Here is a 27,922-nt window from a genome sequence, read left to right as displayed (position 1 = left end):
TGGCTGACAACTGTAAGAACAGGACACTTGACTAGAGGAGAAAGTGGGCTCTTAAGTTATTGTGCTCCATAGAATTGGGGAGATCCATCAGACCAGAAGTGCTGCAGGAGAACGGAGAATACGTCAAAATCACTTTCCTACCCCATACCCTCCATCATTTATCCGATGGAAATAGAGACACCGTATTTAATAATAATAACTTGTTGTTGTTTATACCCCATCCATCTGACTAGGTTGCCCCAGTCAATCTAGTCGGCTTTCAACATATATAAAAACTTAATAAGAAATTGCAATTGAGTAGATTGGAAGTCTAACACAAGGCTGGGGTGAGGGATGGTGGTGGGAAAAGGAAGTATCTGTGGGATTGAGTATGGGTATGTATGATTTTTAAGGATTGTATGAAATGTATGTGTAATGGTTCTATGGGTTGCTCGTGTGTAAGCCGGTGCAAACACCTGGCTGGATTGCCTGAGTGAACCTTTTCTGTCCGGACAGCCACTCACCCGTGGCTGTCTCAATCACTGGCAGAATCCGTCAGTGGACGTTTCTTAAACTTATTCCAGCAAAGAAGCTCTTTGATGCCTAGTCTCCGCCTACTCTCTCTGCGCGGAAGCCTTCTGCGCAAGGAGGGCGTAGGCAGCGGAGGACCTCTACTCTCCCCGCTGGTCCCCGGCAAGGAGTCATGGGACCGCCTCGCCGCTTCCCCCATCTGCCCCCCTTCTCCACTGGTGCTACGCTGATTCTCTTCCCCAGAAGATGGGCTGCCTCTCCCACTCCCGGGACGCTCTCCGGAATCCCTCTGGATTTTGCTCTCTCCCTCCGGCACTGATGGCAGTTCCCTGACAGTATGTTTGTTAGTATATTTGTAATATGCATGTATTAATGTTGAATTATTTTAATATTTTTTAATATATATATATATATATAAACTTAATAAAACATTTTTACAGGGCTGGCTTCAGATGTCTTCTAAAAGTTGCTTACCTTCTTGGCTTGGGGGTTGCATACCCTCCAATGAAAATAGGGACGTCCAACCATACCCTCTAACATTTCTCCAATGAAAATAGCAATGTGGGACATTCCAGGATCAAATCAGAAACTGGGATGGCTTCTGTAAATCTGGGGCTCTCCCTGAAAAATAGGGACACCTGGAGGGTCTGCTAGCCCAGCTATTCATGGAAGTCTCTACTGGAACAAAAGTCCTTTCATGAGGGGAATCATACCATTGGATGAAACCCAAGGTGTTTACTCTGGTGTGTGATCCTTTGTTCACTTACATTTTACAGGTCATTTTGACAAGGTTGTCATTCAGTCTATCATCTCTCAGTCTTCTCTGTGGTTCTTTCATCCCTCCCTTCCCCAAAATGGAGGTTCTCTGGGAAGAGTCCACTCTGAGAGTCATAGTTCTGTGAGGGGACCAGTGGTCTCTCAGAAGCTCTCACCACCCTTAACAAACTACAGTTCTCAGGATTTTTTATTTTTTTTTTGAGGGGGGGAGCCATGACTGTTAAAGTGCCACCATAGTGCTTTGACTGTATATTGCAGATGCAGTCCTAATTTGAAAAGGTACACATAAGAAGCAGCTAACTTGCATTGTAGAGAAGTGATAAAATATGAGGTTCAGCTGGAACAGGAGGTACCAAAAGAGTAATTACATCAGTGGTGTCCTGGTTGTGGAGTTTCATCTCTATGGAAGTATGATTTTTTTAAAGATCTTAAGGGGAAGGTGTGGGAATGTTCAGGGATGCAGGAGAAGATATATTGTTTGATTATATCCTTTCCAAGTTGTGTTAACAAGTTCTGCAATTTAGCAGAGTAACATTCCCCTTTTTAAATTTGCACAGCGGATGCGTTTGCTCAGGCTCGCTAAAGCCTCTAAAATAAGTTACCTGGTAATTTCCCCTTTAGTCCCTCATAAAAGAAATAGACATGACAGTCTTCTATAAAAGTATAAAAAGCGTTTACTCACTCACTCATTCTGCTTACAGATGAATCCCAGAAGGCAGACTTAAGTTACAAAAGTAATATACCTGGAATCTATCCCATAAGGAGAGGCCACGCCCACCTCTGGTCACATGTAGAGGAAGTCTGTCCCAGCCTAGGGGAAAGAGGAAGTTCCGACTGGCTGGTCCAGACATCCCCTTTTTATGTCCACTCTAGGGATTTTGTACTTGACTGCTCTGTGTTTCACATCCCACAAAAGGGAGTTGTTAAATGTTTTAAATGAGACCTAAACTCAACCTCAAGGCCAAATTTCAACTGCATCTTCAGTTTGTTGTTGATATTACAGGTGCAGAGGTCTCAATCCATATTGGAAATCTACCATTTTGGGAGGAGAGGTTTATTCCTTCTAGCATTGCCCACCGCACAACTGCAGTCTGGACAAAAATCAGCCCCCTGTGGAGCTATTAAGCTTAGGAAAAGTTTTTTCTAGCTCTTGCTCCATGTTTGCAGGGGGGGGGGGAGTCAATTTTGGCTGGGTTGCAGCTGGGGAAAGGAAGGGATAAACCTCCCTGTCCCATATGCTGTAATCCCAAAAAGAGTTGAAAAAGAAGTAAAAAATAAAAGCCAAGTACAGTACAAAGCTGCACACTCTGAATTTAACAAAATGTTAGTGTGGCCTTGAGTTATCCATTCTGCCGTCTGAAAGTGGTCTTTGCATGTGTGATGAATTTGAAAGGTGCTCATGTTCTAATGTGTGGGACTGCAGGTGGTATTTTAATTGTGCCATTGTGCTTAATTTTTACAATTTTTTTTGTGTGTGTGTGAATTGCTCTGGAATAGATATACCGTATTTTTCGCTCTATAACACGCACCCGACCATAACACACACATAGTTTTTAGAGGAGGAAAATCCATAGGCATGCCACCCGTAGGCTTTTCCTCCATAACACGCACAGACATTTCCCCTTACTTTTTAGGAGGAAAAAAGGAAGTGTTATGGTGCAAAAAATACGGTATATGGAGGGTGGTATACAATACTATATGATAAAATGCTCCCCAGGCTTGTGTTTCTCAATGGGGAGGATTCATGTCCAAGCATTTTCATTGAACTCCTGATGAATGAATTTAAACTTTATTGAGGTCAAAAGGCTGTTCCAAGATAAAATGCCTACATTATATAGTATTTTACCTCCTACTGTGAAAACACTCCATTCAGCTACATATGCCAGTTTAATAAATGTGAGCAATAAATCCTAGAAAGTATAGAGATCTCTTAAAGCCACAAAGGTGTGGGACAAGTTTAATAATAATAATAATAATAATAATAATAATAATAATATCACTAGATGGGAGTAATCCTTAATTAATAAGCTGTATTTTTATATATTGTACATCTAAGGACACCAATCCTGGAAATGCAATAATGCATGCACACTAAAAATGCTGAGATCATAACAGATGCAAGGCTTAGGCCATGTTGCTTATTTTAATTTTAATGACTTGATCATAATTTTAGTTTAAGGGCAACACTTCCTCCCTCCTATCCTCCTTCTCCCAAGTGTCTCAAATAGCCAAGCACAATTTCTGCTGACTAAACACGCAGCAGATAGGGGTTTTTTAATGAAGAATTACAGTGCAGTAGCATGTTGAGAGAGAACTCATTAAAGCTGGTGTGCAGTCAGTCAGTTTGAAAAGGTGGCAGTATTTGCTCACACAAAATGCTAGCGGTACAAATGAATCTGCAGGAAAGCGAGCAGAAAGGGAACTGTACCAAATGTTTTCCAGTTTCAATGATTTGAAGTAAAAAAACCAACAACAACTGGCTATTTGGAGTAGAAATGCTGCTGCCTCAAAAGCAAAATACAATGTGAATGTGCACCTTTGTTGTTGTTGTTTAGTCGTTTAGTTGTGTCCGATTCTTCCTGACACCATGGACCAGAGCACACCAGGCACTCCTGTTTTCACCTTTATGTGCACCTTTAGTCAAGGCTATTCTGCATGATAGTTTTTCCTGATAGTTGCTGCTGTTGCTTTATCCTTCTTGAATTACTCCTATGGCTGGTTGTCCCACCCAACCAGGGACCATGCAGTCAATAGGAAGACTTTGCAGTGTGCACAGCCAATCAGATTTGGCTCCATTGTGATATCATAAGGAGCATGTGAGCACAACTGAAAGCAGCTCCTTTCTCTCTGATGGATTTCCCCTTAAAATGCCCTTCACCTATATTCATGTATGAAAGGAAAGTATGGTTGTAAAGCCCATGCTTCTCATCTAGCTTGACTTTTACCCCCAGATTCAATATAGGAAGCTGAGCCTGAGATGTATTGTGCTATGCCCAAGGTCACGTAAGGAGTCTATGGTAGGATTTTAACTGGATGAAATTTTGTCCAGGGGATTTCCTGTGTCACGGCCAAGTATCTTAGCAATAATTCCTCAATAGCACTTGTGCGTTAAGTATGGCGATTTCTGCTATTACTATTATTTTCCTACCACAAACCAATATGGCTAGCCTTCCAAAAGAAAGTAACATGATGGCAAATGTTTATGAGAAAGGGGAAAAGAATCCATAGCTGTGGTCACATGGGAAGCAGCGGAGCAAGCCTCTGCACTAATTTGAGTGACTCTTCAATAAACACATTTAAGAAGCTCCTTGGTCAGTGTTAATTCCATCATCTGCAGCAATGGTTTAGGGGTGGTTATTTTATCAGCGGGGTAACTGCAAAGAACTCTGGCTGAGATTTCATTAGAAATGGAATAGACCAACAACCACAGAAAGGCATAAGCTCACAAATGCATCAAATTGGCAATGCACAAATATAACTCAGTTGGTTAGGGTGTAGTGCTGATGATGCCAAGGTTGCAGGTTTGATTCCTGATTCTTCCTGCATTGCAGTGGGTTGGACAAGTTGATCCTCAGAGTCCCTTCCAACTTTACAATTCTATTATTCTATAGTTCTAAAAGTCTAAATCTTTTCAGTTGTACATGAAAACTTCTTAGATTAGTAAAAGGCATTTGCACATTAAAAGCAAGCTACTGTTGATGACTCTGTTCTTGAATATTAACCGTGTGTGTGTGCAACTATGGGATGGAACGTTGAAAACTAGTTGAATATTTGGGGTAGGTGTGACATTTCCCAGCAGTGAATATCACTTGATATCTTTTGCTATTTCATATTGTGGGAGAAAGGAGTCATGAAACTAAGAGAGAAGGAGGAGAGGCCAAGCCCATTGCTTTCTCAGATATTGTTGTTGTTGTTGTTTAGTCGTTTAGTCGTGTCCGACTCTTTGTGACCCCATGGACCAGAGCACGCCAGGCACTCCTGGCTTCCACTGCCTCCCACAGTTTGGTCAAACTCATGCTGGTAGCTTCAAGAACACTGTCCAACCATCTCGTCCTCTGTTGTCCCCTTCTCCTTGTGCCCTCCATCTTTCCCAACATCAGGGTCTTTTCCAGGGAGTCTTCTCTTCTCATGAGGTGGCCAAAGTATTGGAGCCTCAGCTTCAGGATCTGTCCTACCAGTGAGCACTCAGGGCTGATTTCCTTAAGAATGGATAGGTTTGACCTTCTTGCAGTCCATGGGACTTTCAGATATTAAAATAAAACCAAATATGAATTCACAGTTGCACCAAAAATTCATGGTTGGCAAAACTGGGGAGGCCATTTTAGCCTTCATGGAGGACTGAAACTCTCCAGTAGTTCAGAAGAAGCTCAAAAAAGGAAGGGGACGGAATGGATCAGCCCTATTGAAAACCAATTTCTTGTGGCAGGATGAAAATCACAGAGCAAGTGGTGTGCTCGCAGATCTCCCATGGTATTTGAAAAGACAAAAAGACTTGGATGAAATAGTTGGGGTGGGGGAATGCATGGTTTCTCCTTTGCTGCAAATTATGCATTCTGGAAATGCAGGGAGCACAAGGCATGGCAACGGGCACCACGTTAGAGCAGAAGGCAAATACCTGAAGAGAAAAGCACTCTGCGAGGCAGCGGTTTACACTGTTAAGTGCAAATTACCCTTCCACTGTGAGAAGCCTCGGGGAAGCCGGTGTCAGGCTGTAAAAGTATCAGGTTTCTAAAGCGGTGGCTTCCTTAGCAATGCAAAAGAGCAATCCGGTGTCACCGCTTGGCTCCGTTCAACACTAATATGAGAACAGGTGGAAAATGAGAGAGCTCTGCACTAAGTATTATTTCCCACATCCCTTAATATTCAAGCTGAACTAGGTAAGAATGGTGGGGGGGGGGGTGTCTTTTGTTTTGTTTGTTTGCGGGGTGTCCCAGTGACTCAAGCACTGTCTTGTGCTTATGGCGAAGGGCAAGTAGATTAATAGACGGTCCGTTTTCTCTTAGCATTAGAAAATTAGATCATTTATCAGGATTACTTTTCTTTTCTCGTTGCCTTGCTGGGGTAAGCTGCTTGCACCTTCTCTCTTCCACCCAATGACTCCCCCTCAAGTGTTTCTGAAACTATTCTGGAGTCAGTCCCGCTGACATCTCTGGGATTTTCACTTCCGAGTCAACATGCGTGCAATGGGGATGCAAGAAATCAAAGGAGAGATGCCCCCCCTCCCTTCTTCGACATTAGACAGCCAGGCGGGGTTGAGAGAGGGAGACTAGCGCCGAGACAAGCGTAGACTCTTCGCTGCGAAAGAGAAAGCGAGCGATCCCTCTAGTCAGTTTCATGCATGTTGCTCAAATTCGCGCGTAGCAAAAATGCACCCGCGCACGCATCCTGGATTTCTGAGCCGAGACATCACGTGCGTGTGGAGAGACTGGCTGGAGGGGGAGAAGCTGATCTCCCCGCCCTCTGGTTTGCAAGATCACCGAGCCAGAGGGAGGCGATACCAGCTTCTCCCGTCCCACAGAGACAAACCCAGGGTCATCCTCTGAACCCTCTTTTGGTTCGAGCCTGTGCCGTTATAACATCCCCACGGCGAGTCTTGCAAACTGGCTTATACGCGTTGCCTCAGAGAACTACTGCCTCCCTTCCCCAGCCGTCTTTTTAACATCCCTCCTCCAGCTCCTTGCAAAATTAAAACAAACCCGGAAAGATCGGGCAGCTGGCTGGTTTCCTCAGTGCTTTTCCCGGTTGGTTTCACGGGAGTTTCCCTCCCGGCGTGCTGCGATTGTTAGGACAAAATTATTGAGAGAAGTAGCCTTGCGCGGTTACTATATATAACCGAAGGGAAGGGCAGAGATTTGCACTGAGTCTGTGGAAAGAGTTTCTTTAGCAACCTGGGAAGAAGGTGGCTGGGCTGATGTGCCAAGCCCTTCAAAAGCGAGGAAGAGGCAGAGTCTTTTCTTCCTGCCCACCCGATCTCCCCCCTCCTCCTCCTCCTCCCGAATCGCATTAGATCCTCCCCTCCAGCTCCCTAAATCAGCTCCGCCGCTATATCTATCAGGATGAGACCAGCCTCCTCCTGTAGTTCTCTCTGCGCCTCGTTTCTTCTCCAGCACCACCTGGCTCACTCGGTCTTGGGTTGCTGTGGTTTTTACGCACAGAGCCAGCCTCTCTTCGTCTCCGTTTCTTTGGATGAATATAATCTCGTCCACCTACTTTTTGCCTTAAAGGATCAGCTTTAAAATCTCCGCTTCTCTGACTCTGAGCGCCCGCCCGCCTGCCTCCCCACAACTCTTCCTTTGCATTTGTCCGGTCTCCCTTTATTTTTTATTTTCACATCCATTCATTGTTTCCTGGGCTCTGTGGCACGCACGCACGCGTCCGTCCGGCACACCGCTTGCCCGGTAGTTCGTTGTTACTTGGCTCTCCCTCTCTCTCAGCGCCGCTAAGGAAGCTCTGGCGGATGCCACCGTCCCGCTGTGGACACCCCCACGCCACGCCGCCCATCGCTGTCCATCACCGCCGTTCTGAAGCGCATCCAAACCTCTGGAACTACCATGGGATGCGCGCTCGCCTCGTGGAACCGCTTGCTGCCCAGACACCTCGCCTCCTGAAATTCCACCCGGTGAGTGCCTCGCCTTTTACGCACGCCAGATTTAAGGAAGCCTCAATCAATTCCTCCCCACAATGTTTAGCGATCGCCAGTTTGATGAGCTATTGTCTCTGTGACTTTTTAAATTTATTTTATTATTGGTGGGGAGAGAGAGAGGGGAAGCTTAAACAAATCTGTCGCTCTGCTGCTTTCCTATCTATTTAACCCTTGTTGATGCTATGGATATTCCATTCCTCTATTGACCCCTTCCTTCACGCAGACACAGCAGAGAGAAAATGACGAGTTAGGGGGTGCACTGTGTGTTGGGGGATGCATTTCTGGGCGAGGCAAATTGCACCCCACATGTTACATTTCTGGAAGAAAATTATGTTGGGAGGCTGAAACAGATGGGGAGCGGGTGCTCTCTTGCCTTTCTCTGGTGCCGCAGATGACAGGCACACACACCAGATCCTTGCTTGTAAGCGCCGGGTTCTGATCGCGCCTTGACTCGCTCACTTGAGACTCATGGGACTCTCACGTCTCCCCCAAAGGCACCCCTAGCTCGATGTGTCATTCGCACTATTGGTTTCGCGGCATGCCAAACACCTGGGTTTCTAGGGGCTAACTTGTCGGGGGCTTGTGGTGGAAGATCCAGAGAGGGGTGGCATCGTTGCCCTTGGTGGGCATCCTATTCGGAGGGTTGATGGGAGAGAAGAAGATCTCACCCATATCTCACAGCTTTCGCGTTGGGGTGTCTCTCTGGCGCCACTTGGTCTTTGTGGGAGACTCTGCCCTCTTCCAGATTTTCTGGGAGGGGTCTTAAAGAAGTATTTGGGGGAAAGGAAGGGCTGGGCTCAACCAGTCCCTCAGTCCAAGAAAGGGGGAAGATTCCCCACCAGATTCGACTAGGAGGTGGGCTTCCTTAAGGGACCTTTCAAGGTGGTGCTTTTGGAATTGTGAAATCGAGAGTCGCATTTGGGTTCCGAATCCACCCCCGCCCGCCCCCGCCCGGCCCCCCCCCCCGGCCCCCCAACAGCTTCCCGGTAGGGAATCAGACCGTTGCTGCATTTCACCCTGGGCATGCAAGGCAGATGCTATTTCACTGAGCTAGGGTTCCAAAACGCTGAGGAAGTCTGATTGTCTGGTCGGGGATCTCTCTTCCGGAGCTCACATCTTCTTGCAAGTCTCTCTCTCTCTCCTGCGTTATTATTTGTGTAGAGTTTATTTGTAAAAAAATAAACTGCGCGAGGAATTGCAGGGGCCGGAGAAGACAGATGAGCGTAACTTTTCCTGTTGTCTGTCTGTCTGTCTGTCTCTCTCACACACTTCATTGCATTAATATGCGCTGGGCTATATACAATATATGCATACAAGTGCCGAGTAAATTTCGGGGCTAGGGCAGCCCACACAGGCCAAGGATGCTTTACACACATTACCTGGCAGCAGACTTGGGTTTGTCATTTGGGGTCCATCCAGCAGGGAGCAGCTGCAGACAACTCTCACTCCCCGAAAAGCGTGTTTGCCAGACGTCTGTCTGCAAACACGTGTTGGTTGCATTCCCATTTTGGAATTTTTTAAGTGCACACCTTAAGTCCAATCTGCCAGGTGGGCCCTTAGGCAAGCTTTCGGCCCCCCATCTATCTAATGCTGGCCCATCTTGCGGGGTTCTTGCTGTTGCTGTGAATAATTGTCAGGGGTCCTTTACCTTTCCCTTTTCTTTAGTACAGTATATAAAAAAGCATGAAGACTCTCGAAAGCAGTCTATAAATACATTATCATTCCTGCCAGTTCTGTACTCGCAAGCGACCATTAGGGAGAGCAAAGGGGGCACATGTCCCTCCCAGTGAGTGGCGTGTGCCCCCCTCCCCGTTCTGCGGCAGGCTGTGGTGGTCGTTAAGATGCACTCTCAAGATCACTACAGGTGGACGCGCTTGCTCATTAGTCTAACCCTCAGAACTACTACTTGCCATCGGAACACCTAACGCTTGGAGTAGTTCTTCTGGAACAGAGACTTGTGTGGAACCTTTGGACCTTCCAGATGTTGCTGGACTCCAGATCCCATCACCTCTGGCCATTAGCCACACTGGCTTGAGGGGTGGGGTGGCGTGGGGAGGTTGAGTTCAATACTTCCTCAGGGCCGCAGGTTAGGCTCACCTGTGTCTTGGAATTTAGGGGTTCCTCATCGGAATTCCAGAACCACCTTTGATGAGCAGATCCTTGGGATAAAACGAAAGCCATTGCCCTCATCATGCTCTCCTTCCTGTCAATCTCCTACGACACTTCTCTGACCCACGACTGGGGACAGAATATTGGACCAGACAGACCAAAGCTAATCTTCTTTAGGACAGCGATGCGCGTGGATGAATTATTCCACTTTAATCCATCTGTAGAGTAAAGGGACCTAAGGACACTTTTTCAAGGGGGTGGGTTATAAAGCGTGGACGTTTCCCCCTCTGATCTCGAAGAGAAGATCCGGTTGGCAGGAGTTGCTCCGGTTTAATTAAACCGGAGTAAAGCCCCCCTCCCTTCCGCCCACCCCCTTCCGCGTGTCCTTCCCAGCTGTTCTGCCACCAGCTGGAGCGAGGGAAGACAAGTCACCTTGCTCAGGCGGGCGGTGCGTGGTTTTTTGCAGCAGTCTCCAGCCTCACCAAGAGAAGAAGATCCCTCTCTCTCTTTTTCTCTGCCTCCTTGCCGACGCTGGCCTTCCCCTTCCACCCTCTTCCGACAGAACTTGTGCAATTAGCCCGATCTCCAAGCAGAGCTAGTCCATTGCACTTCCGCGGAGCTGCAGCCGAGCTCGCAGCAGCTGCAGCCGAGCTAGCTCAACTCATGGGGATCCGGAAACTTTGAGCATCATCAGATAGATGCGCTTCAGAGGACGCCAGACTCGGGCGAGCCAGCTATAGGTAAGGGATTCCGCGTCGTCTGACTCTCCTAACAGGCTACCCGAAGGTGAACTGTACCACTGGGTTTGGAGTCATCGTGGGGAAGGGGGGGGTGCAATTTGGTGCAAGGAGGGTGAAGGAGAGAGAAGGTGGGTGCTGAGGTGCTCCCAGTGTCAGTGAAAAGAACTTGGTGACAGTGACGAGAGATGGCAACAGGGGGTCGAGTTTGGGTGTAAAACGGCGGGGGTGGGCAGCGGAGGCTGCCAGGCTTTGCAGGGGAGGCGAGGCGAGCAAACATCCTTCTGCGCATCGCTTGCAAATAAATCAATGCAATTAATGGTGTCTTAATGGGCATTTGCAGGCAGCGAGCGAGCAAGCGGCATGCTTCACGGGCGAAAATCTCCATCAGTCTTAATGTGTTGTTTCTTGTTCAATACTATTTACCGGGGTGGGGAGGCACCGCTAGGAATACCACACCAATCAGGAAAGATGTGGGGAACGGGGGGGGGGGGAGATAAAATCCTAAAGGCTCATTCAGCAGCCTGTGACATTTTTTTCTCGTGTGATTTGATTTTTAAAGAGGTGGCACAGCTCAATAATATTGTGGGGTTGGAGGAATAATTCTCCCTTAAGGGGCATGATCTCCAGACAGCAAAACGGATGTAGTCTCTCTTCTCTCTCCCCCCCCTTTTTTTTAATGGACCAAGATTATGATGATCACCTCTGTTCCAGTCCTAGCTTTGATGACTCTTCGGTGCAAGTTTTCAGTATGGGCTCGACAGGGAGACTAGGCAGGGTTGCACAGATCAGTATGCAAAGTACAAGAGGGTGCATGTTTCTTGTGTGGCTTTCCTCCTGCTTGCGCTGCCAGCCTTCATTAAAATGCAGCTCAGAATATGGTGACTTTTCCCTTTTATCGCAAGGTATGGCAGCCATGGTTCTGTTCATTTCCTAGTTTCGGGGAATTGCAGAGTGCACGAGGAACTGACTACGGCCAAAAGGAAAGGCCAGGATGGATTGAGTAGGAGTGTGAGAAGATTTGGATGTGGGTGGTTTTGCGCATGGTGTCCCATGCCCACCTACGTGTATGTGAATCCTGACACCTCTTTAGAACAAAGTGAGATGCATCTATAGCACATTGTCTTTTGTTGGTCCTGTAATGCTTTGCCAGGCATCAAGGACATCTGCACCAAATCACCAGCCATATGGTAGGACACTGGAGGTTGACCACTTCACCATATGGTTTCATGCAGACTGGTATGCAATGAGGACTGTAGCTCAGGGGTAGAACCTCTGGATTCCATGCAAAAGGTCCCAGGTTCCATCCATATAAGAGCTGGGTAACCCTGAAGTTGTCAGTCAGTGAAGAAAATCCTGAGTTGGGTGGACCAATGGTTTAATTCGGTGAAATGTTGCTTTGGTGGTCCTTTCTCAATTGTCACATACAGCGGGTGGCGCTGTGGGTTAAACCACAGAGCCTAGGGCTTGCTGATCAGAAGGTCGGCGGTTCGAATCTCCATGATGGGGTGAGCTCCCATTGCTCGGTCCCTGCTCCTGCCAACCTAGCAGTTCGAAAGCACAAAGTGCAAGTAGATAAATACAGTAGGTACCGCTCCAGCAGGAAGGTAAACAGCATTTCCGTGCGCTGCTCTGGCTCGCTAGAAGCGGCTTAGTCATGCTGGCCACATGACCCGGAAGCTGTACGCCAGCTCCCTCGGCCAATAAAGCGAGATGAGCGCCGCAACCCCAGAGTCGTCCGCGACTGGACCTAATGGTCAGGGGTCCCTTTACCTTATCCTCTGCATTCATGCTCTAATAGAAGTTACACAGGACAGGAATACACAGGCAGAGGAACAAGGAGTTCAGTAAATCCCTTCCCTGAAGTTCCAACATCATTAATTTGGTATCCGCCTCACCCAGTTTCCCTTGGGGGCTGCTCACATGGTGCCATCGGCATATGAATGCATGAACTGTAAGCACTGAATCTGAGGTGATATGAAATCTCTTATGTGTAATAGCTCTCTGCTGGCCTGTTCATGCCCAAGAAGACCCCAAATTGGAAAATATGCAGAGGCTGAACCAGGTCCCCCCAATGCTTCCCTGTTCTACCCCATGAAAGGAGATTCTGACTTAACATCAGGAAAAACTTTTTGACAGTAGGAGCTGTTTGACGGTGTAACGTTCTTCCATAGGAGCTTGTGAATTCTCCTTCCTTGGATGGCCATCTGTTATGGATGCTTTAGCTGAGATTCCTGTATTGGAATTATGAGGCATAAGCATTAACTAGACTTCCTTCCTTCCTTCCTTCTTTCCCCAACATCTCAACACAAATTGGAATAATAACACGGGACTGTTGAGATAGTATAATTGAAAGATCACAGTTTTGTAAACGTCAAAGAATAGGGTCAAGAATAGGGAGCACACAGCGTCCCCAAATGTTCTTTAAACAGACACTGCAAGTCTCTCTTTCTGGTAGTGTGTGTGTGTGTGTGTGTGAACTCTGGAGCATTGTTTCTTCCCACCACAACAGGTATTAGGGAATTCTCACTGAGGCGTGTCTTACTTTTGCAGCCAGATGGTAGCAGACTCCAGAAATCTCCGATGGTTTGAGTCCACTGCTGACTCCAGCACTAAGCTTCTGCTCCCATCAGGGGGACACCGAATGGGCTGTGCTGGTGTTTTGTCACTTTTCCTACTTGAGAACAACACTGCCCAGTCAAGTTTTCTAATTTATGCAGAGAAGCCCAAGAGCTTGCTTATCTTCATATACTTTCCTGCCAAAGTGCTTTCTGTGGCTAGGAGACCTTTATGCAAGTTTGTTAAAGGAAGAGGTTTCCTGAAGGCTAATTTGGTAGGAGACATTTCTCATCTTGTGTTTGCTTCAAGGGCAAGAGGGATGAGAAACTGAGTGGAATATGGACAAAAAGGAGAAGGTAGAGCAGAAGGTGCACCAGAAGAAGAGACACTGACCATGGTTTTTGTAGGTTTGTTTTGCAACAGTCACAGACTGATGGGCTTTTAAATAGGTGAGAGGAGCAGCCTAGCCAATAGCCTTTTGCTGCCTTTCCTGTGCAAATGCCATTAAGTGTTAAATTGCATCCTTTGGTGAGTGACTCCATCACAGAGCTATCTCAAGACATTTCTTTTTATTTTCAGTTGACTGCACCATAAAATGAAACTCCCTTCATTGGGTGACCATTTTGCAATATAATCAAATGGGCTCTTTCAATTATGAGGCTTAAGCATTAAGCAGAACTTTCTTTCTTTCTTTCTTTCTTTCTTTCTTTCTTTCTTTCTTTTTCTTTCTTTCTTTCTTTCTTTCTTTCTCTGCATATGAGAGAGACAAGATGAGCCTGTAGGAAAGAGTGTGTGTGAAAGCAAAACAAACAAACAAAAAATGAGCTAAAGACCTCAGCAAGTCAATATAGACACTGATACCATTTAGAACAGGGTGGAAACCCAACTGAACCTACTAAGACTTATTTTTGAGTACATATGCATAGGAATGACTTCCAGTCTGGAGGAGAAAGTGATTGTGTTGGATTTCTATAAAATGCCATGCAGCCCAGTTCTGTGTATGTTTACCCAGACAAGAGCTCCGCTGGAGGGTGTGTGGGATTTGCTCTGCTGTAGCTAGAATCACAAGCCAAGTCATGCTAGAGTTATGGAAGCAAAACCCATTGTGGCTTATTTGGGGGAGGGAGAGTTAAATATGGGGGACTTCAGAATTTTTAGTTGGCTGTGTAAAGTTCATAAGAGACAGACTACGGGCGACATAATTTCAGATTTCATTTGGGGGGGGGATTTAAATGGGAGGTGGAGTCAGGAAGGTCCACTGCCTCACTTTTTGATACATTAAATTCTTTTTACAACTAAAACTTGAAGGCCTTCTCATTTTTATTTTGTTTCTGTATGTCATAGTAACAATTGCAGTATTCTCAGTGAAAAACGGACCTCTTAAATTTCTCTTCGCTTCTATAAAATTATCTTTTAGCATGCATACCTAATACTTAGCACCACTTGATTCAGTCACTCGGTGAGTAAAAATGATGCTCTCTGAGAATAATCAGATGTGGTCTGAACCCTGCCCTTTGTATATGGTGGGTTTTGCAAACTACACCCCTAAGCATCTTTCAGAGGGTACAGTCCATGTCTGACCCTCCCAAGCTTTCTGAGAGCTGAAAGACACAAATCGAGAATTCTCTTCATTATTGATGTGGACACTGTGGTCACTGCTTTGTTCTATGTTTCTGTCTTAATGGCACAGATTGGTGGGGCTTCAGTTGCACCTCAGCTCAATGTAAGGAGAATTGGGTTTCCTCAACAAGAATCCCTGTTGGGTTGCCAGTCGTGGGTAGGAAGGGAATTGTTTGTTTTTTAACCTCTCAATCATTGCAGATGTCTTCTATTGTTCCCACCTGCATTCCTGCTTCTTTTCCTACTTGGTGTGTGTGTGGAAGTGTGTGGGTGCAGAATGTTCCTTGGTTGTGTAGCATTTCACATGATGCTTCCAGTTGAGGCCATGCTTTGGTTTTTTTTTTTATAATGATATTTATTAAAGTTTCACAAAAATACAGAAAACAAAGAAAAAAGTATAAATTACAGCAAAAAAGTAAAAAGTAAGAAAAAACATACAAAATAAAACAGTTAAAAACACAATAATGATCCATAGCCTATCTTCCTTACTCTTATTTCCCCGGACCTCCTCATACCTCCCTTCTTTGTATTCCAATTCAATTTGTTGGTTCAGCAAATCCTTACCATTAATCTTTTACCCAATTGTTAACCTTTTTTTTCCATGTCTCTTAAAGCATTACAGCTAAAAACCTCTTAGTTTCTATCCAACATCCTTCTAAAGTTCCTTAATTTTGCAATATTTCTGTAAGTAGTCCTTAAATTTTTTCCAGTCTTCTTTCACCGACTCTTCTCCCTGGTCTCGGATTCTGCCAGTCATTTCCGCCAGTTCCATGTAGTCAATCACCTTCGTCTGCCATTCTTCCAAAGTGGGTAGATCTTGTGTCTTCCAATACTTTGCGATAAGTATTCTTGCTGCTGTTGTAGCATACATGAAAAAAGTTCTGTCCTTCTTTGGCACCAGCTGGCCGACAATGCCCAAGAGAAAGGCCTCTGGTTTCTTCAGAAAGGTATATTTAAATACCTTTTTCAGTTCATTATATATCATTTCCCAGAAAGCCTTAATCTTTGGGCACGTCCACCAAAGGTGAAAGAATGTACCTTCAGTTTCTTTACATTTCCAACATTTATTATCGGGCAAATGATAAATTTTTGCAAGCTTGACTGGGGTCATGTACCACCTGTATATCATTTTCATAATATTCTCTCTTAAGGCATTACATGCCGTAAACTTCATACCTGTGGTCCATAACTGTTCCCAGTCAGCGAACATAATATTATGTCCAACATCTTGTGCCCATTTAATCATAGCAGATTTCACCGTTTCATCCTGAGTATTCCATTTCAACAGCAAGTTATACATTCTTGACAAATTTTTAGTTTTGGGTTCTAACAATTCTGTTTCTAATTTTGACTTTTCCACTTGGAAGCCTATTTTCTTATCCAAATTATATGCCTCCATTATCTGGTAGTAGTGGAGCCAATCTCTCACTTTATTTTTTAATTTTTCAAAACTCTGCAATCTCAATTTATCTCCTTCTTGCTCCAAAATTTCCCAATATGTCGGCCATTTGGCCTCCATATTGAGCCTTTTCAGAGCTTTTGTTTCCATTGGTGACAACCACCTTGGGGTTTTATTTTCCAATAAGTCTTTGTATCTTATCCAAACATTAAACAATGCTTTCCTAACAATATGGTTTTTGAATGCTTTGTGTGCTTTGACCTTATCATACCATAAATATGCATGCCATCCAAATACATTGTTAAAACCTTCTAGATCCAAAATGTCTGTGTTTTCAAGAAGTAGCCATTCTTTCAGCCAGTTGAGGCCATGCTTTGGGGCTAGCAAGGTTTTTCCCCCTCCATCACCGACATTATTGCCTTCAAACAGCAGCACATCAAGAAAAATTATTGCCTTCAACTCTCAGGGCCCCAATGGGACATGACTTGGGTGAGGCAGGCTGGTATTTATTATCTCTTTGTTGCAGCAGGGCGGGATTTAGGTTTGATGAGGCCCTAAGCTACTGAAGGTAATGGGGCCATTTATATGTTCAGCTGTCCTTTGTCAACATCAAATTGTCGCTGTTTTTTGTGTTGAATATATGCTATATGGTAATTTATGGACCTAATAGGTATCTAAAGCCATTTGCACATGCAGAATGTAGGCACTCTATATATAGAAATGAGCAAACAAGTGATATTTTAGGGTGCAGGCTAGCAGGCGGGGCCCATTACTTACATCATAGGAGCCAACACAACATAAAACTTGGTAGCTGTATGTAGGTTTTATTTTATTTGTTTTTATCTTATATTTTGGAAATGTACATCGTCTTTTTTCCCTTTAATATTTTTTTGGGGGGCCCCCAAGAGAGTGGGGCCCTAAGCTATAGCTTTTTTAGATTATACATAAATCCGGCACTGGGTGGGGGATGGGGAGAAAGGCAAGCCTATTGTTCTCTCAGATTTAGAATTCTTCCCAGGTGATAGCTTCCTCTCTTAGTCAGCATGTTTTCCTTGCATCCCAGTAACTTCCTTTTTAGTAAACCCAAAAGGAAAGCGAAGGGCCATTGCTTAGAGGTGGAGCAAATGCTTTCTGCATTCAAAAGGTCCTTGGTTCAAGCTGGGAGAGACGTCTGCCTGAAACTCTGGAAAATAGCTGCTGCTGAGTTTCGACAATACTGACTTGGTAAAATGCTGTGTCCTATGTTCTGCTTTATTATATGCACCAAAGGCCTATTATGCTCTTTGAGTATTAAGGGCACTCATTTGCAAAAGGTATTTTCCCCCTGCTTATATTTGCAAGCAACCCAGATGGCTTGGTTGTTGATTTTTGTGGCTTGGTTTATGATGCACACCTAGTAAAGGTAAAGGGACCCCTGACCATTAGGTCCAGTCGTGGCCAACTCTGGGGTTGCGGCGCTCATCTCGCTTTACTGGCCGAGGGAGCCGGCGTACAGCTTTCGGGTCGTGTGGCCAGTATGACTAAGCCGCTTCTGGTGAACCAGAGCAGCGCACGGAAATGCCGTTTACCTTCCCGCTGGAGCAGTACCTATTTATCTACTTGCACTTTGACGTGCTTTCGAACTGCTAGGTTGGCAGGAGCAGGACCGAGCAACGGGAGCTCACCCCGTCGCGGGGATTTGAACCGCCGGCCTTCTGATTGGCAAGCCCTAGGCTCTATGGTTTAACCCACAGCACCACCCGTGTCCCTATGATGTACACCTAGTTTGGAATAATTCCCACTGAGCTCATTGAGACTTTCTTCTGAGTAAATATGGATGGGATATACATGCAATGATCTGCTGTGTATACAACATTCTCAGCTTCTTGCTGCTTGGGGTGCATTGCACTCTAGATTATGTGGACAGATCTATGGCAAGTGTGTTTGAGCAAGGCTGTTGAGTCCTGATGTAGGCTGTTTTTGATGACTTCTAGTAAGCCCCACCCCACCCCCCGGCCATTTAGTTCTGTGATCCCTCTGCAATAAGTGAGCCTTTGGACATCCAGAGAAAGCAGAGCAGTTCACAAGTTTTGAGAGAAGATGTCCTGATATATTGTTTGGAAGAATCTCCTGTGATTTAATAGAATTTCTTGCACCCATTGTTCATCGTGTGACAAATGGGTGCTCTTCTAAAATAAGCCATAATGGACTGAACAATAAAACTGAAATAGGAATCTTGTGGGCAGAGTACACTTTGGTATGATTTCCAGAGAATAATCTGAGTTCAGGAAAGGTATCAGATGCACCACTTCCAGCACATTCTTAATATGGGAGAAAAATGGTCCCTGGAGCATAATATGCCAGGAAAATGCCTTGCCTTGAGAATACAATATGTGTAAATTGCACCAATATCCATCTAGTGAAGGGACAGTCATCTTATGCTCAGTTGCTAGCTGAGTTGCGTAGCTATTATAATTCCATAGACCAAGTAGGGAACCTGAACAATTTTATCTGAGAATCTTAATGTAGCTTGGGAAAAAGGAGATTCTAATTTCCTGTAGTCTTTTATTACCACTCCAGCATATGCTTAGTAAAACAGTGTTTCGTGCTCCGGGTGTTCACTGATGAAATGCCAGAGCTCCAAGTAAAGAAATCTAAAATTGGAGACACACAAACAAGCATATGAGGACAGTGAAGCTCTCTCGCTGCAGAAGGCAGAGTTGGTTCAACAAAAAGGCAAACCTAGACACACATGAGTCGAAAAGTCACCAATTTCTGCCCTGCTCTCCTTTGAGCCCTGATGTGAACAAGCATCCCTTCAAGTTAATTTTCATTAGACTGACTTTCCCCACCACTGAATTCAGGGTAGACTTAATTATTTAGGAAGCTGTTTCCATTTGGATCAGTCTTCAATCAGATGATTATATTCAGTTGATCCGACTAGTCACTAGAAGGATCCAGTAGCATCCTCTTGAAGGAAGTGTTTGTGTGTGTAAATGAAGCATTAGTTTTGTCAGCTCTAGACGGAAAATTAGAGTGGGGGTGGGGACTAAGAATCCCTCTATTTTATCTGTTCTGCATTTGTCTACTTATTATTATTCTTATACCATCCTTTTCCACAATAGCCAAATAACAGTGGTTTACAGCAAAATAAAATACAACAAAAATATAATAACGCAATCAGTTAAAACCATTTCATATAAAATACCTACATAACTAATATAAAAGGAGAATCATACTTAAAACTGACTTTACCAATTATTTCTGCCATCTCAAAATTCTTTATCTTTTTTTCCTTTCCTCTTTTTGAAGTAGGGTAATGAAACCTCTGGGAAACTGGGGGATTTTTTTGTGGCATGCAAAATTACAGCAGTTGCTTGTTTCTAGTGTATCTGCAGGAGGAGCACATTATGGTTTATCTAGCCATATCAGTTCTGAGCAATGTCATGCTTTAGTATGACTAAGGAACAGAACCATGGATACAGCTAGGGGCAGGAAGGATTCTCAATCTCTGGTGCTAAGAGCAGTATGGAACAGGTTTGGCTCTACACCTGTTGTGCCCCTGGTTAACCCCTTGCCTTCACTTCAGTAAAGTGGTTGCCATTCATTCCTATAGATAAACACCCACCACTGTACTACATTAGCAATCAGTCACTGCTCTGTATTTGGCTCTTTTCAATTGTCCGATATCAAAGACTCATGCAGAAACATAGGGGGAAGCAGCTCTTGGCAGGGAAAGGAGAAAGAGGTTATCTCCCACTTGGACTACTGCAATGCACTCTACGTGGGGCTACCTTTGAAGGTGACTCAGAAACTGCAACTACTCCAGGATGCGGCAGCTAGACTGGTGACTGGGAGTGGCCGCTGAGACCATATAACACCGGTCCTGAAAGGTCTGCATTGGCTCCCAGTACATTTCTGACCACAATTCAAAGTGTTGGTGCTGACCTTTAAAGCCCTAAATGGTCTCGGTCCTGTATACCTGAAGGAGCGTCTCCACCCCCATCGTTCAGCCCAGACACAGAGGTCCAGCTCCCAGGGCCTTCTGGCGGTTCCCTCACTGCAAGAAGTGAGGTTACAGGGAACCAGACAGAGGGCCTTCTCGGTAGTGGTGCCTGCCCTGTGGAATGTCCTCCCAGCAGATGTCAAGGCAATAAAAAACTGTTTTACTTTTAAAAGGCAACTGAAAGCGGCCCTGTTTAGGGAAGTTTTCATTGGGGGGATGCTGTATGTTTAATATTTGGTTGGAAGCCGCCCAGAGTGGCTGGGGAAACCCAGCCAGATGGGCAGGGTATAAATAAAAAAATATTATTATTTTATTATTATCCTTACTCATATGCATGCTTAAAAGTAAATGTTTTCATCTGTCAAAGGGGAAGTGTGCTCCCTCTTTTAATTTAGTAAGAAGCATCCCGCCACTGTTAGGTTTGAGGAACACTGCCTGATATAACAACCCACCCACTCTATATGTCAAGCATTTAGGTCAGGCATCCCCAACCTTTGGCCCTCCAGATGTTTTGGGCTACAATTCCCATCATTCCTGACCACTGGTTCTGTTGGGATGCCTGATTTAGGTCAATATCTAGGGCTTTGGCTAGTGTGTGCGCAGAATGCATGTGTGTACAACTACACACATCTTCAGAAACAATGGTATGTTGTTACACTCCTAGAGGAAACATTTATCAAAATGCCCCCCCCCCCAATAGAATTAAGGTAAAGGTAAAGGGACCCCTGACCATTAGATTCAGTAGTGACTGACTCTGGGGTTGTGGCGCTCATCTCGCTTTATTGGCCGAGGGAGCCGGCATACAGCTTCCGGGTCATGTGGCCAGCATGACTAAGCTGCTTCTGGCGAACCAGAGCAGTACACGGAAATGCCGTTTACCTTCCCGCCGGAGTGGTACCTATTTATCTACTTACATTTTTACATGCTTTCAAACTGCTAGGTTGGCAGGAGCAGGGACCGAGCAATGGGAACTCAACCCGTTGCCGGGATTCGAACCGCCGACCTTCTGATCGGCAAGTCCTAGGCTCTGTGGTTTAACCCACAGTGCCACCTGCATCCCTCCAATAGAAATACACACACACATATTGCAAGGAATCAGTTCCTTCAATTTTCCATCCATGTAAAATGAGTAAATGCACACAAATTTGGAGCCTACCTTATTTTAGATGGGACAGGAGGTGGGGAGTCTTCATGCTACTACATTACTCTCCCCACCCCAGTTGTGCTTCTGACACAGTGGGTCATACAGCATCATCACTTGTTATTCAGCATCACTCACCCATTGGGGGAGAGGGAATTCATAGGCAATGTCAATACAACCAAGGTTACAATGGTCAAAACATGAAATAAGGACTTCCCATAGGGTGTACTGTTTAATTCCAAAAAGACACGCACACACACCCTCTTAGCCAGAAACTACAGGGATTTAACTTATATTAGGGTGAGAGTTTGTAACATTCAAATCAAGCACCAGTGGTATAGCCACTGACTGCAGTAATTACCATTTTTTTGGTTTATACACACAGAGAGAGAGTCTTGCTAAATAATGCTAACATTCTTGGAGAAATGGATTGGCAGCTGGGTTAATTAATGCCTCTTACTGAGTATAAGCATTCCTGCCTCTGCCAGGGCAGAAGATCCTGAGAGATAGAGATGTGCTTGTTTGGCTAATAGTCCCCATATTTTCAGGTTTTGGTCTGAAAACACAGTGATGTGGAGGAAGATCTAGATGGGACTGATTCTAATTAACGGTGCATTTGGATGTGGTGACTATTACATGAGTTTCCTAGTTACAGTGCAAACATTTATCTATGTTGATGTTAATGTTATGTTTTCCTAGTAACTCTTAAATGCCTTGCCTTTTCTTTTTTTTCTGAACAAAAAAGAATGTCTCGTGGCTCCTTAAAGATAAACAAATTATATAATGGCCTAAGTGTTGGTGGTATATATTAGATAGTGAGGTGAGAAGGAAATTAAATGAATGCAATACTGCCTGGCAACTGCACCATCGACTTGAGCAGTTCTCAATAAACATAGATTGCAAGGCCCTCTGCCCTATCTTTTCAGGTGTTATACTTAAGAACATCACCAGGACCTGCCCCTATATCACAGGTCTGGGGCCTGAAATCTCAAGGTCTGGGATGTTCTTGACCTGGCAACTCTATGTACTATATCAGTGGTGGCGAACCTATGGCTCGCATGCCAGAGGGGGCACTCAGAGCCCTCTCTGTGGGCATGCACACCGTCATCCCAGCACATTGCTGGCAGAAGGCGAGGGCGGTGCATCGAGTCCTCAACTCAACTTGGGCAGCTGGAGCACCATGTGGCGCAGGAAGCAGTGAGGCAGAAGCGGGATGCGATGCCCATCAGGACGCCGATTCTCTCCAAAATGGGGGTCACAGCTATTCTTTGGCCCAAGTTCATTGCGCCCAATTGCGCTGAGGATATTGTGGCAATTAGTTTTTGTGTGAGCGGGTTGCAATTATTATGGTGGGCTCTCAGTTTCAGGTGCTGCACGAGCAGGATAAGAAAGAGCCAAAATCGCCAAACTGGCCCATCTGCTGCAGTGCCTTTAGGGCTCCTTTTGCTCAGCCGCTCAGCATGGGATGTCCAGACCGAGAAGGTGCCCTTGTGGCCAGGGAGGCACAAAGGGAAGGGCCAGGTAGGCTTTGGTCCCATTTGGGTATGTGATGCTATCCCCAAGCAGGCGCTCATGTTGTTTTCAGAAGCTGGGCTTGGATCCTGGAACTTGTGTCCGAGTAGAAGCACCTCGGATTGGGGGGGGGGTGCAAAACAGAGCCACAACCCCCAGGGTGTGCATTTTCCCTTGGGGAGCCTCTGCTATGGGTGGGGAGAACACAGCACTCTGCACATGCTCAGAGGGCTGCCAAGAGTTCCGAGCAGCTGCCTTCCTCCTGCTGCTGCAAGGTTGAGGCTTTACACACTCTCCGGCCATGCCGGTCACCCTGCATAGGGGCTGGTTGGGGCTGGGCGAGGGAGTGGGCCTAGCATGTGAGGCAGCCCCCGGGGCCCTTTAAGGAAATGGTGACGCGATGGGGGGGGCGGTGCCGCTCTGCGTGCGTTCAGAGGGCCATGCCAAAAACGCTTGCTTGGTCGGGCTGGAGCTTAAAAGCAGGGAATCCTTAAAGTGTGGAATTCTCTGCCAAATAATTTTAAGTCAACGAAGGCACTTGGGTTTGCTTTCCTTACTTTGTTTGGATCATCTTAATGCAAACTTTTACAAGTTGTTTGTATCACTGAAAACTCTGTTATTGTGTTTTTCTTTTAAGACAAAATATGTTTATGTATGAGTTGTTGTTTTCTAAACTAAAACCTCAGTATTCAGGTTAAATTGCCATGTTGGCACTTTGCGATAAATAAGTGGGTTTTGTGTTCCAGTTTGGGCACTCGGTCTATAAAACTTTCACCATCACTGTACTATATAAATATTATGTGCAAAATCCAAAAAAGATGCAAGTGACCTTAAAGGATTACGAACGCTATCTATCAATCTTTCCATATGCCTATCTCTCTAACAGCTTGGGAAGATCGATACTGTGACCAAACATTTTATTGTACTTGGACTGAATTTTGGAAGGACTTCCAGGGGCTAGACAGCACAGCTTGGGGTGGGGTAAGATCTGGCCCACTATCCCAGAATAGTGGCACACAGTTCATAAGATGTGTCCCTTTCAATTGTATGCCTGCATGGCTTTCAAAACAGTTAAGTGAGCATTGTTTCCATTTTATGAGGCAAGGGAAAGATTTGAGCAGCCTGTCAATGAGTACTAGAAGCAAGCTGTACTGGCTGAATGCTAGGGCTATAATTTTTCATTATTTTTCATACAGTTATAAGAAAAAAAACTGCTCCTTTTCCCTTATGGGGTTCCCAAGAGACCGTATAGAATCCTTATATAGGTTCTCTATTGGTAGGAGAAAATAACAGAGGCCAACCAGAAAATACAGTGGTACCTTGGGTTACAGATGCTTCAGGTTATAGACGCTTCAGGTTACAGATTCCACTAACCCAGAAATAGTACCTCGGGTTAAGAACTTTGCTTCAGGATGAGAACAGAAATTGTGCTGCGGCAGCGGGAGGCCCCATTAGCTAAATTGGTGCTTCAAGTTAAGAACAGTTTCAGGTTAAGAACAGACCTCCAGAACAAATTAAGTTCTTAACCTGAGGTACTACTGTATTGAGAAGCAAAGCGGCTAGTAAGCCTGATCTTTATTAAACTGTTGCAACAGGGTCCTCCTCTCACCCCACACAGGGAGGGGGGAGGAACCCAGAACATTGGTGTGCAGGCTATTATACAGACTTTTGAAATTGCCACCCTGTAGCTCAAAGCCAACCCTCTATACATCATACATACATCACTGAAGGGGCGGTCTACAGCGGAAAACCTGTCTGCCAGGATACCTAATAATGGTCACTGGTTGCTTTTAGCTGGGCATCCTGGCCATTCTTTTGTGATGGTAAATACTCAGTTCCTGAATCCAGGTCACAGGCTCACCCTATTCACACACAGATACGCCCTTAAAACAGGATTTGTGAGCAAAGAGACAATGGGGAAGTTTTCCCATTTCCTTCCTCTTTGCAGAGAAACATTTGAGGTCAATTTGGGAGAGTCAAAATGGTTTCATGACTGTTTTTCTGTACTGTTTCAGACATGTGATTCATATATTTATGTATGTGTTTGTCTGGTACATTTATGAACATTTATTTTATATCTTAGACCTTATAATTCTCGTAACAATATCGTGAAACTAGCCACAGATCTGACTAAAATGTAGGCTCCTCAGATGAGTTTTTGACAGGCAAAAGTGTAAGTAACCAGCAAGTTATAACTCCAGGGGACGTCATTCATTTGTATACCATTGATTTCACTTAAGGCAAATGTGTTTGAGATTGCAATTTGTGGGATACAGGTTAACCTTTAAGAGATAAGGACAACTGGGATTTGTGCAAAATTGCTCATGAAGCAAGAGTCTAACCTCGGTCTTCTCAGTCACTCAAGTGACTGTAATATAACAAGCATTCAATGAATGTATATTCTGTATGAATGATTAAACCCAGAGAACCAAAAGTAGTACAGTTGCATGCCATAGCTTTAATGGTACCATCTTCTGCAGCTTAAATTTGGAAGCTAATGCAAGGTTGATTTAACCTTCTAGAAACAATAATCCAGGATGCTTTGAAGCAGATTGGATTTTCCTGGTATTACCCCCTTAAAAACAACAATCATATACACATTGTTTTGTGAAGTAATAAAAGTAGTATTTACTCACATAATCTTGGTCTTGAAGCATCAGTTACAGGAGCAAAATGAAAGACAGGTTTATAACTACTGTGTAAGTTACAAAAGTTCAAAATGTTAATTCAAGAACGGTGTCTGAACTCTGCACGTGTGGGCATCTTGGAAGCACTGTGGAGAAAGAGGAGGCTGTCCAAGCAGGAAGGAAAGAAGGATGTAGTGTTACAGCTTCCTGTCAAGATAGACAAAGGTAGTGATCCCAGAGTCCTCTCTAGCAAATTTTACAAGAAAGTTCTGTGAGCCTTAGCCCCTTCATGTGCCAACCGGGCAAAGAATGAATTGTTGGTTTGACTGCAATAATGTCCCATAATGACAACATTCTTTCCTGGTTTTTGTCCATAACATGTGGTATTCAGGAATGTGTTTCCTTTGAATATGGAAGAGCTAATATGTCTTTGATTGACTGACATCCCTATCATGGCGTACAGCTTTCTTCTATGAATTTGTCTCAAGTTTTTTAAAAAATGCAATTTACACTAGTAGCCGTCCTCACATCCTGTGCAAGTGAAGATCACTTAAAGCCACATTTCTTATGTGAATTTGCAGATTCCTGCTCTGAGGATGATTATTAGGAAGTTTGAAGGAAGCAAACAGAGTTTCAATATTACTAGTGATATTGTGTGTTAGTGCAACCAGGGTCAGGCCACCCATGAGGCAAAGTGAGGGAACCACCTCAGGTGGCAAGATCCACAGGGGCAGCAGATCCCAATATAGATCTTTCTTTCCCCTTGTTTCTGAAGAGTGCCAGTTTGTGGTTCGCCTCAGGTGCCAAAATATCTTGGGCCTGCCCTGGTGCAACCCTATGCATATTTACTCATTAGTTAGAGTTACAGGTAGGTAGCTGAAGAAGTGTACATGCACATGGAAGCTCATACCAATAACTAACTTGGTCTCTAAGGTGCTACTGGAAGGAATTTTTTTATTTTTTATTTTGTTTGTTTTTGTTTTGTTTTGTTTCATTAGTTAGAGCTGCTCTATGTTGCCAACTCCCAAATAACTGGTTATCAATTAGCTATTGGGCTAAATTCAAGGTGTATAAAGTCATATACACCTCAGGAGTAGATTAAAATATCATCTCACCCATTATGCAATCACTGCATTCTGAAGGGGAGGGCCTTCTGATGATACCATCTTATCAGGAGGTCTATTCCACACAACAGAGGTCTGAGCCTAGGGCTTGCTGATCAGAAGGTCGGCGGTTCGAATCCCCACGATGGGGTGAACTCCCATTGCTCGGTCCCTGCTCCTGCCAACCTAGCAGTTCGAAAGCACATCAGAATGCAAGTAGATAAATAGGTACCTCCGGCGGGAAGGTAAACGACTTTTCTGTGCGCTGCTCTGGTTTGCCAGAAGTGGCTTAGTCATGCTGGCCACATGATCTGGAAGCTGTCTGCGGACCAACGCCAGCTCCTTCGGCCAGTAAAGCGAGACGAGCGCCGCAACCCCAGACTCATCCACGACTGGACTTAATGGTCAGGGGTCCCTTTAGCTTTTTACCTACCCTTTGGAATTCACTCCCCTTGACTATTAGATAGGTGCCATCACTGTTGTCTCTCTGGTGCCAGCTGAAGCCCTCCCTATTTCAGCGAGTCTTTTAAGTTGAGATCTCTCCCAGTCTGCACCTGTCCTGGAATTGTTTTTTTAATGTCTCATTTTTAAGGTGTTTCATTTGTTTTATTGCTTGTCATTTGCTGCCCTGGACTTCTTTGGGGGGAAGGGTAAGGTATGATTTAAAAAGAGACAAAAAGCAAATGTGCTCAGGATTGCAGCCTAGTCGCCCCTACATTTTGTCTAAAGCCCATTTCGAGGCAGTTTTTTTGGAGGTTCCTGCTTTTGACAGAACATCTAGGAAATTTCTAAGGCTGCGAAACAATAACTCAACAACAACTTGATGCATAGGAAAACTTGTCAGGACAGTTCCAATACAGTAGCAAAGTGTATTTGGCCTTTGGTGTTGAGTGAAAAGTTAACTGTAGGATGGGCTACCTTACTTCCACAAGCAGGAAAAGAGAACCCCCTGTTGTTACTGTTCAGGTGTATTTAGGCCTCAATTATAATTATACTAAAATAATTTATATTCATTCATAAGAATTGAGGTCTCTTCTTTCTGGAAGCCCAAGGTGGGTGATTCTGTCAGTTCTGGTTTCTCTCAGTTTCTCATATTTTTTCCAACCTTAATTACAGTTCTCTACATTTTTACATCAGTTAGCATTAAAAAAGAAAAAGTCCTCATGGAAATTCATCAGAATTTCAGTGCAAATTTCTCCA

The 27,922-nt window shown here is 44.7% G+C and overlaps 1 protein-coding gene across 2 annotated transcripts in view; it reads left to right on the top strand.

The window, feature by feature from the left end:
• Positions 1-6,773: 6,773 nt before the first annotated feature.
• The window catches only part of BRINP3 (BMP/retinoic acid inducible neural specific 3), a 258,994-nt gene continuing 237,845 nt past the window's right edge, over positions 6,774-27,922 (top strand). The window contains exon 1 of one of the 2 annotated variants that reach the window (XM_081012140.1): positions 6,774-7,906. The gene's annotated coding sequence lies outside the window, so the exon portion shown is untranslated. Of the gene's footprint in view, positions 7,907-10,055; positions 10,780-27,922 lie in introns of those variants that run through there. The other variant, XM_081012141.1, reaches the window with a different exon arrangement.

The sequence above is a fragment of the Podarcis pityusensis genome, assembly GCF_964106645.2.
Source record: "Podarcis pityusensis genome assembly, chromosome: 6".
Classification (NCBI taxonomy): domain Eukaryota; kingdom Metazoa; phylum Chordata; class Lepidosauria; order Squamata; family Lacertidae; genus Podarcis; species Podarcis pityusensis.
Note: the sequence above shows the minus strand (reverse complement) of the source record. Positions and strands in the feature narration are given on the sequence as shown.